The sequence below is a fragment of the Miscanthus floridulus genome, chromosome 13 (assembly GCF_019320115.1).
Source record: "Miscanthus floridulus cultivar M001 chromosome 13, ASM1932011v1, whole genome shotgun sequence".
Taxonomy (NCBI): Eukaryota; Viridiplantae; Streptophyta; class Magnoliopsida; order Poales; family Poaceae; genus Miscanthus; species Miscanthus floridulus.
Genome location: NC_089592.1, coordinates 28,770,483 through 28,784,738, shown reverse-complemented (window position 1 = coordinate 28,784,738; position 14,256 = coordinate 28,770,483). Strand labels below are relative to the sequence as shown.

The 14,256-nt window shown below is 46.7% G+C and overlaps 1 pseudogene; it reads right to left on the bottom strand.

Moving 5' to 3' along the window:
* Positions 1-7,509: 7,509 nt before the first annotated feature.
* On the bottom strand, positions 7,510-7,665 carry LOC136502436 (5.8S ribosomal RNA; annotated as a pseudogene).
* Between the last annotated feature and the right edge of the window lie 6,591 nt (positions 7,666-14,256).

Genomic DNA, 14,256 nt, shown 5'->3' with positions numbered 1-14,256 from the left:
GATAACATTGGAGATTTGGAGGAACATGGTCAGCGCAGTTATGACGATTACATATTGAAGTTCGTTATGAAGTAGCATAGAGCTCGGCGACCGCGAGTGGATGTTAAACCACAATAGAGACAAAATGGAGATAAGTTATGCAGACCAAAACTTTATTCAATATAAAAGTGGAGAGTACATATCTGGAGCATTTCAAGGATAGAAACGTATAAGGTGTTCGATGTGCCATGAGTTGGGAACATCGACTCCTTCTAAGTCACTTAGGCGATAAGACCCTAGTCGGGTAACCTCTTTGACGACATAAGGCCCTTCCCAAGGGGAAGAGAGCTTGTGCATCCCTTTAGTTTTTTGTTTTCTGTGGAGAATGAGATCGTCGACAACAAATGAATGCAGACCAAAACTTTATTCAATATAAAAGTGGAGAGTACATATCTGGAGCATTTCAAGGATAGAAACGTATAAGGTGTTCGATGTCCCACAAGTTGGGAACATCGACTCCTTCTAAGTCACTTAGGCGATAAGACCCTAGTCGGGTAACCTCTTTGACGACATAAGGCCCTTCCCAAGGGGAAGAGAGCTTGTGCATCCCTTTAGTTTTTTGTTTTCTGTGGAGAATGAGATCGTCGACAACAAATGAACAACCTTTGATGTTTTGGTTGTAGTACCTCTGCAAGCCTTCCAGATATTTAGCTATGCAGACATAGGTGATTAGGCGTTCTTCCTCGGCCCTATCGACATCCTCTGACCGAACAGTTGCGGCCTGCTCTTCATCATAGTTTTCCACCCTAGGTGCTCGAAAGGCAATGTCTACTGGTTGTATGGCTTCTGAGTCGTAGACCAAGAAGTATGGAGTCACACCGGTGCTATGACTAGCTTGAGTACGCAGTCCCTAGACTACAGCTGGAAGCTCCTTGAGCCATCTACCCAGGTGCTTTTCTTCTTTCTGATATAGTTGCTTTTTGTGGGCATCAAGGATCATGCCGTTCGCTTGTTCGACTTGGCCGTTGGCTCTTGGATGGACGACAGAGACATATTTGATGGAGATGCAATGGTCTTCGCAGAAGTCCCAGAAGTGATGGCTAGTAATTGTAGTTCCGAGGTCAGTGATGATGCTATTTAGGAGACCAAATCTATGGATGATATCTTCGAAAAGCTCGACTGCTTTCTTTGCAGTAGCCGAGATGAGCGGTTTATATTCAATCCACTTGGAGAACTTGTCGATGGCGACATATACATACCAGAAACCACCTGGTGCTGGTTTGAAAGGCCCAATCATGTCCAGTCCCCAGCATGCGAAGGGCTAGGAAGCTGGGATGGTTTGCAGCTCTTGCGCCGGCATGTGTATTTGCTTAGTGATGAATTGACATCCTTCACAATGTCGGACGAGGTCTTCTGCATCAGTGACGGCTATGGGCCAATAAAAACCAGCTCAGAAAGCCTTGCCGACCAGTGTTCTCGAGGCCGCGTGGTTGCTACAGGAACCAGAGTGAATTTTAAGAAGTAGCTTTACTCCCTCCTCTTGGGTGATGCATTTCTGCAGTATCCCTTCGTTGGCACTTTTCCTCATCAAGTTGCCGTCCACCAGCACGTAATGCTTGCTTCGACGAATTAGGTGTTCGGTTTCAGTCTTGTCGGCGGGTACCTTGGCGCTGGTGAGGTACTTGATGAATTGCTCCCTCCAATTGGCGACCGACGAAGGTACTGTAAGCACCAGTTGCTCGACTGGGGGAACTTCCTGAACTTCCTTATCTTCTTTGATGGATGGCACCAGGAGATCCTGAACGAAGACCCCCGGTAGGATCATGGCTCGAGAAGAGCCCTACTTGGATAAGTGATCGGCGAGCTGATTTTGGTCGCATACCACATGGTGGTACTCGATGCCGTAGAATTTTCCTTCAAGCTTCCTGATTTCGGTGCAATATACGTCCATCTTCTCACTGGAGCAAGACTAGTCTTTGTTAAGCTGGTTAATGACCAGTGCAGAATTCCTATACACCATGAGGCATTTGACGCCAAGCTCGATGGCTATACGGAGTCCGTGGAGACATGCTTCATATTCAGCGGTGTTGTTGGAGGCCGGAAAGTGTATCCGGAGAACATATCGGAGCTTATCCTTGGTCAGCATAATGAACAGAATGCTCGCTCCAGCACCGTTGATGTTTAGGGCGCCATCGAAGTACATCACCCAATGCTTGGGGCAAGTGGCAGTGATAGGCTCTTGGATCTCTGTCCACTCAGCGATGAAATTAGCAAGCGCCTGTGACTTGATGGTAGGCTTGCTTCTAAATTCGATGGAGTAAGTACCAAGCTCAATGGCCCACTTGATGATGTGGCCGTTGGCATCCTTGTTGCAGAGAATGTCCCCCAGAGGGAACTCAGTGACCACGATGATCTTGTAGTAGTCAAAGTAGTGTCGGAGCTTGCGTGATGTAATTAGGATTGCATATAACAGCTTTTGTACCTAAGGATAACGAGTTTTGGGCTCATTAAGTACCTTGCTTTTGAAGTACACCAGATGTTGCACTTTGTAGGCATGCCCGGCTTCCTCGCATTCGACAACAATAGCTGTGCTGATGATGCGAGAGGTGGCGGCGATGTAGATCAATAGAGTTTCATCTGGTCATGGCGCTGTCATGATCGGAGGCATTGTTAAGAACAACTTGAGTTGCTCGAAAGCTATGTCTACCTCCTCCGACTAGGAGAAGCGCTCGGAGGCCTTGAGGAGCTTGAAGAAAGGTAGCCCTTTTTCACCGAGGCGTGATATGAAGTGGCTTAAGGCGGCCATGCAGCTTGTAAGCTTCTGTATATCCTTGACACATGTCGGTCGTTTCATGTTGGTGATGGCGGAGACCTTGTCAGGGTTAGGTTTGATGCCTCGAGCACTGACAATGTAACCCAGTAGTATACCAGATGAAACTCCAAAGATGCACTTTGAAGGGTTCAACTTCCATCGGTACTTGTTCAAGTTGGCGAAAGTTTCCTCAAGGTCGACGATAAGATTGTCGGCGGCCTTGGTCTTAACAACCACATCATCGATGTAGGCTTTGACATTGTGGATGATCTATTGGTCGAGGCACATCTGGATGGCCCTTTGATAGGTTGCTCCGGCGTTCTTGAGTCCGAAGGACATGGTTGTGTAGCAGTAAGCACCGAAGGGCATGATGAACGATGTCTTAATCTGATCTTCTTCCTTTAGGGAAATCTGGTGATAGCTGGAGTAACAGTAAAGGAAGGAGAGTAGTTCATAGCCAGCGGTGGAGTCTACAACCTCGTCTATTTGAGGCAGGCCAAAGGGGTCTTTAGGGCAGTGTTTGTTAAGATCAGTATAATCAACACACATTCTCCATTCTTTATTCTTTTTTTCGAATGAGAATAGGGTTTGCTAACCAATCTGGATGATACACTTCTTTTATGAATACGGTAGCTAAGAGCCATTTTATTTCTACCCTAAAAGCCTCCTTCTTGTCTGGCGCGAATCGGCGGAGTTTCTGCTTGATCGGTTTAGCGGTCGGCGAGACATTCAAGGAGTGCTCAATCTTCTCCCGTGGTACCCCCGGCATGTCTGCAGGTTTCTAAGCAAACATGTCAGCGTTGGCACATAGGATGGAGAGGAGAACGCTTTCCTATTTGGGCTCAAGGTGAGCCCCAATCTTCATGGTCTTGGAGGGATCATCGAGGCCGAGGCTGACCTCCTTGACTTCCTTTGACTTGGCAGAGGCGCTGGGAGGCTCTAGCTCTAGGATCTCCATGTCTTTGGTAGGCACTATCTTGGCTTTAGTGACCATGCTAGCCATCTAGATGGAGAGGTTGGTAGCTTTGGTGAGGGCGAGACTCTCTGTCTCACAAGCATAGGCGATGGTGAGGTTGGCCCACAGGGCCAAGACTCTAGTAGGTGAAGGCATCTTCAGCACCAGATAGGCATAGTGAGGCATGGCCATGAACTTGGCCAGAGCTGGCCAACCAAGTATGGCGTGGTAGGCGGTGTCGAAGTCAGCGATGTAGAAGTTGATATGTTCGACGTGGTAGTTGCTTGCTGTGCTGAACTGAACTGGTAGGGTAATCTCTCCAAGCAGTTTGGAGGCCCTGCCTGGCACCACACCCCAAAAGGTGGAGTCGAAAGGTGTGAGATCTAACAAACCGAGGCCTAGCTCTTTTAGGGCTCCGACGAAGAGGAGATTCAGAGCGCTCCCACCGTCAACGAGCACTTTTCTGAAGAGCACCTTCTGTATGGTTGCGTCAAGGACAAGGGGAAAATGCCCTGTATAGGGAATATCTGCCCACTGGTCAGCCCTACTGAAGGTGATGGGGACCTCAGACCATGGGCGATAGATGGGGTTAGCGGTGGCGTCTTCCATAGTGACGGAGAGCACCCACCGTGCGGTGAGTTTCTGCTCTCTTCTGCTCTCAGTGGAGGCGAGGCCCCCAAAGATGGTGGCAACCACCTTATCGTGGTCCTAAAAGGCATTGTTGTTGCCCCTAGGTGGTCGGCGACCTCTAGCTCCATCGTTGGCGTCGTCGTTGAGCCTCTTGTCCTAGAACTCCTTAGCCAAACCAATGCAGTCCTTCATCTTGTGTTTGACATTCTTGTGAAGAGGGCATGGGCCGTCAAGGATCTTTTGGTACTATTCGTCGTAGTTGCGCTTAGCATGAGGTTGACTGATGGCGGCGATGATGTGGTCTAGCCAGCAGTGGTGATTTTGGCTAGGCCTGGGTCCTCTTGTCTGATCACGGCCGCTATCGTGATGGTAGCTACGGTCGTCGGGGCAGAGGTCGCTGTGGCGTCGGTCGTCGGTGCGGTCGTCATAGTGGTGAGACGGGCGATGAGTACCTGCATCCTCATTGAAGCGCACCTTGGCTTCCTTAGTGTCGGCGTACTGGTTGGCCATAGTGATCATCTCGCCAATGCCGGTGGGTGGCTTGCAGTTGAATTTGGAATGAAGCTCGCGATGGTGGAGTCCTCGGATAAAGGCGGTGATGACCTCAGCTTCCGTGATATTGGGAATAGAGTTCCTCATCTCGGAGAAATGTTGGATGTAGCTGTAGAGGAGCTCGGATGGCTTTTGGTTGATGCAGCTGAGATCATGCTTGGTGCCGAGTCGAGTACACGTGGCCATATAGTTGTCGGTGAAGACTTTCTTCAACTCTTCCCAGGATCCGATGGAGTGCAGTGCATTGCTGGTAAACCAGCTCATGGCGGGTGGTGTGAGCATGACGGGGAGATAATTCGCCATAATGCTGGTGAATCCTCCGGTGGTGTGGACAGCAGTGGCGTAAGCCTGCAGCCACTGTGTCGAGTTCATTCTTCCCTCGTAGGGCTCGACCCTAGTGATCTTAAAACCATGGGGCCACCGAAGTGTTCGGAGTGCCCTTGTGAAAGCTGGAGGCCCCTCAGGGTTGTCAACACTGTTGTCTATAGCGTTGCGGTCAGGGATAGGCTCGAGGGCTGAGTCTGGGTTGCCGTACTCCTGCTCATACTCCTGGTGGCGATGCACTTCGTCTTCATGGCGACTGAAGCGACGTTGCTCGATACGCCGTCGTGCATCTCGAAGGTTCCTGAGGTGCACTCGAGCATCCTGTTCAACCTCCTGGTCATGCTGGCAATGGTGTTCGGCGTGATGGGCCCTGGCTCCCCCTAGAGAGGTAGCGACTGGTCGGTGAAATAGTTTGACTGGGACGATAATTGGATCTTGGCGTAGCTGATCAGTGAATCATGCTCGTAGAGCACGAAGGTCTCTAATCCTTGTGAATCTCATTGACCTAACAGTGAGCCACTTTAAGCATGGCGGCGACCTTGGCGAGCTTGGGCGTCTGAGGGAAACGAATGAGCTCATTGGTGGCTACTGCCAGATTGGCGCTTGGAGTCTTAAAGACGTCGTGGTCATCAATGTGGAGAAATTCTTCGTCGAGGTTGCGGTGGAGCGGGAGCGGTCTTCCTTGTGAATCAAGTCAATTATTCTGAGCAGCCTCAGCCCTTGCAATGGCTGCCTCATTTTCTCAGCGCTGTGCATGGTTGATGTTTGATTCTCCTGAGCAACGTGCTCCTCCTCGGTTTTGCCATTCCGAGGAGGGCTGTCGATGCTGACGTTGAAGATTGCACCACCCCAAAAGGGTGGAAGGAGGAGTTGCTCGGAGAAGGTTTCGGCGAGGGTCTCTGTAGAGCCCTAAGACTCGGAGCCCGGAGTTTCTTCCGGGATGGTCTGGAGAGGCACCCCGGGGCACCAGCCTAAGTGTAGCATGTTGATGGCTGGCGGAAGCTAGATGGCAACCTGGTCAACGGGTAGATGGGCGCATTCCACCTGGTCAGCGAGTTTGCCCCTCAGGGCGTGTTGGTAAGTGGCGGTGGCATTGGTGAACCCGAAGGGTAGGGCCATAACCCCTGTAGTTTCCTGAGCAGCCTCTGATAGATCTAGATCGGAGGGTGGTCGGCGCTAAACCAGAGTGTCTAGAGCCGATTCAACGATGGAGAGACAATCGGCAAGCTTAAGTCCGACCCGATCGATGGATTCAATCTGATCATTGTTGTTGATCTGCCTCCTCTAGTTGCAAGGAAGCGATCAGCGAGTTATTGCTGAAGGAGACCTCAGAATCGACTCTGAGATCGGATCTATAGTTGTAGGTGCGGGGGTGGTCGGTGCAGAACCGATATGCACCGGCTCGAGGAGCTCTCCGACTCTGTCAGTGTTGATGACCCATGAGATGGATCTGACCATGAAGATCTAGTCGGGCTACGAAAGGGACGAAGAGCCTGTAGAAAAATCCATCTTGTTCGACAAGGAAATAGCACGCACACCCCTACCTGGTGCGCCAACTGTCAATAGAATATTATCGGCAGTCCTCCGAGAGGTATCCCACGAAGGTAGATTAATCAGCAGAGGAGCATGAGATCAAGAACAAGAAGGCAATAGAGACATACGAGTTAGACAGGTTCAGGCCATTAGTATGAGGTAATACCCTACTCCTGTGGTCTGTTGGTTTCTATTAGCTATCGTATGATGTTGCGTGAGTTTGGAGGGGGTCCCTGCCCGCCTTATATAGTCCGGGGAGTAGAGTTATAAGTCGGTTAGATATGAGAGATAACCGAAAAGTAATAACGGATTACAGGAATATTGGGATCATACATATCCTAACAGATCTCGTAGTGTCTTTAGGATATCTTCCCGGTGTCTTGCGGGAGGCGCCGAGCAGAGTCGTGCGCTACAAGGCTTCGTCTTTTGGTCTGGGCCACCCTAGGGGGCGCAGCCCATGTGGTCTACTGTGGGTATCCGGAGTCGTACCCCCCACATAGGCAGATTGTTGTGAAGAAAATATTTCTTCCACTATTTTTTGTCTAGCCAAATATGGTCGTCGACCAGTTGTCGGTTCCATATACATAAGACTGTATTGTGTGGCAAGCCTCCTAGGTCCTTGTGTAAATTGAAGACACTTGTGGTTGCATTGTCGTAGAATGGCTTCAGTTTGTTATAAAATGCCTTAGAAAGGTTGAGAGTGGGTTGGGAGTGTCTTTTGGCATGACGCCCAGGTAGATGTGCCCTTGGCCAGAAGGCCTTGGGCGTAACTTGCACTCAAAAACTCAATGGTTCATGGGATTAAGCGATTCACACCAGGTATCGTGTTTTGCTATGTTTTTCAGCGATGCGAGAGTTGAGATATCCGTTGTTGAGAGTCATGCGGATTAAAATATCATTGCTGTGCATGGAGCGGAAGGCCAGGCCACTGCTCCATCGAGCAAGGCAATATAAGTGTTCCTCACTGCCTAAGGCACCATGGGTTTTGTTGTGGCCCCTCCACCCTAGGATGGAGCTTGGGAGCTTATGCCGAGTCAAAGCCCTGTGGCATGAGAGATGCATACGCGGTCTATTTTGTTTAAGTGTCACATCAATGTTCCTTCCATAGGTTCACCTACAGAAACCTTGTTATGACTTCTCCTTCCTCTAAATGATAAGGTTCAATGGACTTCTCGCAACGTCAAGGGCAGCGAACCACATCCGTGGCTGTGATCCTAATACTTCACCGGACCATTCAATCGGTTGGAGCAACGGGCGGTGTGTATAAAGGGCATGGATGTAGTCAACATGAGCTGATGACTCGCGCTTACTAGGCATTCCTTGTTGAAGACCAACAATTGCAATGATCTATCCCCATCATGTTGAAATTTCTTAAGATTACCCGGGAATGTCGCCCAAGGCTATATATTCATTCAATACATTAGTGTAGCGCGCGTGCGGCCTAGAACATCTAAGGGCATCATATTCCAATTATTTCCTCAAACTTCCATGGCCAAAACGGCCATAGTCCCTCTTAGAAGCTAGCTATGAAGGGATGGCTCCGCATAGGTTTTTAGTAGGCTGAGGTCTCGTTTGTTAATGAAATTACCCAGACAAATTGCTCCACCAACTAAGAATGGCCATGCACCACCCCCCATAGAATCAAGAAAGAGCTCTTAGTCCTTTCAATCCTTGCTATGCCTGGACCTCGTAAGTTTCCCTGTGTTGTGCAAAATTAAGCCACAGGCACCATACCTGGTGATGCCCTTCCATCAATTCCTTTAAGTTTTAGTCTTTCAACCATACTCCCGCTGGAACCTAGATACTTTGATTTCTCGTAAGGTACCGATGGAGTCCTATAAGCAACATCCATCGATCCCTGATCGACATCGTTTATGGTTGAGACTAGGACGGTATCTGATCACTTTGAGCCCCTAGCTTTCATTCTTGGTTAATGAAAATATCCTTGGCAAATGCTTTCACAGTTGTTCGTCTTTCATAAATTAAAGAATTTCACATCTGACTATGAAATATGAATGCCCCTGATTGTCCCTATTAATCATTACTTTGATCCTGAATGCCAACATAATAGGACCGTAATCCTATGATGCTATCCCATGATAATGTATCAGGAGCGATGGCTTGCTTTGAGCACTCTAATTTCTTCAAAGTAATAGCGCTAGAGGCATGCCATGGCCAATTAAGGTTAGGAGTGCATCGTCGGCAGATGGGTCGAGTAGGTCAGTTCTCGTCGTGAGATGGACCGGCTGGCCAGGCCCAAGGTCCAACTTAAAAAGCTAGAATTACCACAGTTGCTGGCACCAAACTTGCCCTGCAATGGATCCTTGTTAAGGGATTTAGATTGTACTCATTCCAATTACCAGACACTAACGCGTCCGGTATTGTTATTTATTGTCACTACCTCCCGGTGTAAGGATTCGGTAATTTGCATGCCTACTGCCTTCCTTGGATATGGTAGCTGTTTCTTGGGCTCCCTCTCCTGAATCGAACCCTAATTCTCACTTGTCACCACCATGGTAGGCCCTATCCTACCATCAAAAGTTAGGGCAAAAATTTAAAAGATGCATTGCCGGCATGAGGACCAGACTATATCGCTGGCAAAAATTTAAAAGAATCATCAGATTAGCGAGCAGAGCCTGTGTTAGCCTTTTATGTATTAAATGCACCCTTCCCAGAAGTCGGGTTTGTTGCATGTATTAGCTCTAGAATTACTATGGTTATCCGAGTAGCACATACCATCAAACAAACTATAATTAATTTAATGAGCCATTCATAGTTTGAATTAGTTCATACTTGCACATGCATTGCTTAATGTTTAAGAAAAGCATATGACTACTAGCAGGATCAACCAGGTAGGACATCCACATCGATGAGCTGGCGCTGGCTTTCACCCAAGGCATCGACTGGGCTGGCTATCATTGTTTCCAAATGGACTGAGTTTTTAGGCATTGGAGGCCAATGCCCTCTGGCCTTCAGTGTCAGCCGCATCCACAACCAAAAGCGCAAGCAAGGTGTCCATGGTGGTGCTAGCCAAGGCGGATTACAACATGAGGCAACACCACAGGCACTCTAGAGCCGACGAGCCACAACCATAGGATGCGCTCGACAAAGGCAACCTGTACCAAATGCAACTTCTCTATAATGGGTAGCAGCACTCAAGCACTTGTCAATGTAGCAGGCAAAAGGTGCCCACACGAATGAGGGGACAATGGTGCTGGGAGTCGGCCACACATCGACTAGGGTCCTCCAAGCAGTCATAGGTCTAAACTAACTCATGCGCCAACGTAGCCACAATGGTTTAGCCATCCAATGCATCCCTCCACGCTATGTGTTGACGCTTAATTAGATCACACACTCGATAAGGAGCTAGATCGCTCGATGTAGGGCCTCGCCAATTTTTGGATCGGCCAGCACCTAGGGGAGGTCCACACCTGGACCTTGTGCCTCCAGCGATGAGCATGATACGCAAGACACGTCGCCGAAGGAGCCTCACCGGGAGCGTGATACACAAGACACGCCGGCGTGGTCTCTTGAGACCTAAAACCTCACATGCTTGAGAGGGACCTCGTCGGGGCATGCGGTGGCTATGGGCTGCTCTAGCCGCCCTGACTGCTCTAGAGCTTTGCCGTCATCGATCATGCAACCATGCAGCGCCGATGAAGAACTAGAAGAAGGGATAGATGGAAAAAAGGGAAAAGAGAGGTAGTTGTTGTGTATCAATTGGATAGATGGTAACTCAATCGGCCATGTACCCCTTATTTTCTAAGGGGTAGGGGTGGTCTTATCCCATAGAAAAATCAATATGGTACTAATATCATGTCGCTTTTTGGAGTTTTCCTTAGATTGGGCCAAAATTGTCATGTGCCTATTTAAATTGGCTTGGGCCCAATTTGACTATCAACATATGCCCCCTGTTTCTAGGTGAATGATGCATGAACCTGAAAACACTATTAAAAAACCAAACAACAATGATACCCATCTCATCGGCTGCTTAGTGGCTAAGGGCGATGTATACATCGACCATTTTTGTTCTAAGGGCGATATAGTATCGACCATTGCTTGGAGAGCACTTAGGCTTCTTACCAAACACTTGGAAAGTACTTTTTCAAGTACCTCACATTTATTGCTCTTGCAAGACGTTCACTTTGCAATGTCTCTAGCAGATAGGAATTAACGAATATGACTTTAATCACTTTGTAAGAACCCTCCCAATTTGGTGAGCACTTGCCAAACTGATTGCTCTTCGATCCAATTGAAAGTATGGTTTTCCACACTAATTCTCCCACTTAGAAGGATTCGCTCTTGACTTTCTTGTTATATGCCTTGGCAACCCGAGCCATGTCTTTCTCTATTTCCTTGAGAGCTTTTAATCTCACATCAGTCACCTCATCGATATTATCACTTCGACGGGTAACACGGCCTCTTGACCATATACCAACTCAAAAGGAATAACTTTTGTAGCACCATGCCTTGAAATGCGATGCACCCATAGAGCTTCAAACAAAACTTCATGCTACCTCCTTGGATTTTCTTTAATTTCTTTTTGATAATCTTGATCAAAGTCTTATTACTAGACTCAGCCTGGCCTTTAGCTTGAGCATAGTATGGAGATGAATTGATCAACTTAATCTTATATAATTCAGCAAATTCCCTCACCTCCTTAGACACAAAAGATGTCCCTTGATCTATAGTTAATGTTTTGGGGATGCCAAATCTATGGATAATATGCTTAGTGATGAACTCAATTACCTCATTGCGTGTCATATTCTTCAAAGGAACTGCCTCGGTCCATTTAGTAAAGTAATCCATAGCAACCAACACAAATCGGTGTCCCTTTGAAGATGGGGGATGAATTTGGCCAATGAAGTCTAACCCGCAACCTAAAAAAGGCCATGGTTTGATGATAGGATGAAGCATAACAACAGGCACAAGCTGAATATTTCCAAACTTCTAGCACTCTTTGCATCCTTTGTAGTAACGAAAGCAATCGGACATCATAGTAGGCCAATAGAAACCGGCTCTATGCAATAACCACTTCATCTAAGAGGCCGATTGATGTGTACCACAAATGTCTTCATGGACTTCTCCCATAGCCACTCTTGCTTGATCTGATCCCAAGCACTTAAACAACAAATCTTCAGCGGTTCTCCGATAGAGCTCATTATGCAACAAATACTTGAAAGTGCTCCATTGAATACTTTTATCAATTTTAGCACTTAGACCACATAAATATCTCAGCAAGGGAGTTTTCCAATCTTCTAAATTGGCCCCAACATCACTAAAGGTTAGGTTGGGCCAATTTGGGAGCTTCTTGGGCAAAGTGACTGAGCTGGCCATAGGGGAGTTCACTGAGCCGACTGGGGCAGTCGGCTTAGCTGGAGCAGTCGGCCTAGCCGACTAGGCTGCAACAGAGAGGGAGACAACTGAGCCGAGTGAGGCAATCAACTTAGCCAACTAGTCTACACCTACATAGGAAAAATTTAAATTTTCATGCATCGGCTATTCTTGAATATGAAAATTACGCCCACCGACATCATAGCCAGATACTTGTTGAGCTAACATGTTAGCCTTTTGATTTTCATGCCTCGAAATATGCCAAATTTGGAATTCGGCAAAATAGTCAATAATATCAAGGCAAACATCAAGTAAGTTCTTAGTGATCCTTCTAAACATTGAAGTTCACCAGCAACTTATTGTACCACCAGCAAGGAATCACCATAGGCTTCAATGTGTCATACCCCATGGATTGCAATATAACCGAATAAGAAAACTTCACATTCGGCTCAAATGCTGGTGCAAATATAGTTTTAATCGACTTGACGTCTCAAACAGCATCATTGTGAGAAATAATGATTATGCCAACACCTTGGCCTTATTTGCAAACCGATTAATCATATCATCACATCTATGAAGTAAATCAAAATGCATATATCATGTCCCCGGGCCTGAAAACCAAAGTAAATTCCATGGGGGCCTTTCTAATAGCACGATGGTTGCCAGCATCCATCGGCTATATTTTTACACTAAGGGCGATATCAAAATATCGGCCATACGAATTCATCCACAAAGTATACATAATCAAAATAAATATTTCAACTCTTGATCATCGGTAAGCAAAATAATTTGATAACCCTCCATAACATGAAGATCCATGCCAAGGATCAAAATAAGGAGCTGAGGTATAACCATGCATACCAGGGGATGAACTCCACATAGGCATAGGTAGAGAGTATGGATGATGCCATGACCAATGATTTTGATGATTTGGTGCAAACCTCTAACTTGGCAATTGTTTCTTGAGCCTCTTTCTCTCCTCTTTTATTGCACCACTTACTTGAACAACATCCTTCCAGCTTTAATACTTCCTTTAGGAACCCATGCTAAGCCTTTTTCTTTCAACCTTTCTACACCAAGCTTCTGTAACTTATTTTCTTGCCACTTTGGTAAACCGATTGAGCATATCGGTTTTATTTCTGTTTTAGACAGCGGCAAATCTTTCTTGATTTTGGGCACTCTCACCTTTTTTGTTCAGATTTGGCATCTAGAATATCAATAGATGATTTCCCCATGTCTTTTCCATTAAAAGCTGAATTTTTCAGCAATGTAATCATCTTTTCAATAGTTAAATTTGGATTTGAACTTTTCTTCTTTCGGTCATCATACTTTACGCGGTAAACTTGTTTTACCGCTTTCTTCTTTGGTTGAGCTTCGGACCGATTTTGATCAAAACGGTCTTTATAAGATAATGGTCTCTCTGAATATCTAGGAGCTGAATACTCTATATATTGTGACCTAAAATATGATGGGACATTTGCCTCTTCATCAAACCAGCCCCAAGATGAATAAGGATAAAAATATGTGGGTTGTGGTCCATACGACATGGGAATGGGCTGCTCAAAAGGAGAATATGTAGTTGCTGCGTGAGATCTATCTCTTTGCTAATTCCACTCTTGAGACTTGCGCTTTGAAGACAATCTTGATGATTGGACCTTCTTTGGCCGACTAGTGACATTTGCTTCTGCTATCTTCTTGTATTTAGCTAGAAGTTCCTCGAAGCTGAGCTTCAGCCTTCTACTCTTCTACTTGTCACGACCTTTACCTCCATCAGCTTTATGGGCGTCCTCCTTCTTCTCCCCATCTTGATAGACATGCTTTGAAAGAAGATCCTTAGCCAATTTCCCTTGCTCAACGGGATCAATCGACTTTTGCTTTTAGTTGGAGAGATTTCACCTGCACCCCCCGTGTCTTTTGAAATTGTGATAATATTGTTATCCTCTTGAGTATCTTAAATTTACAGTTCATGGACAACAACCTTGTCTTCACTTGAGGGCCCTATATCTTTCTCTTGGGCATCCGAGCTTTGAGCTTTCAGTCAATCAGCTAATGCATGCTGATTCAAAACATGTTTGCCATCAAGACCAATTGAATCCAATTGGTCCATTTGTTGAGCTTCAGAAAATCTCAATCGTCC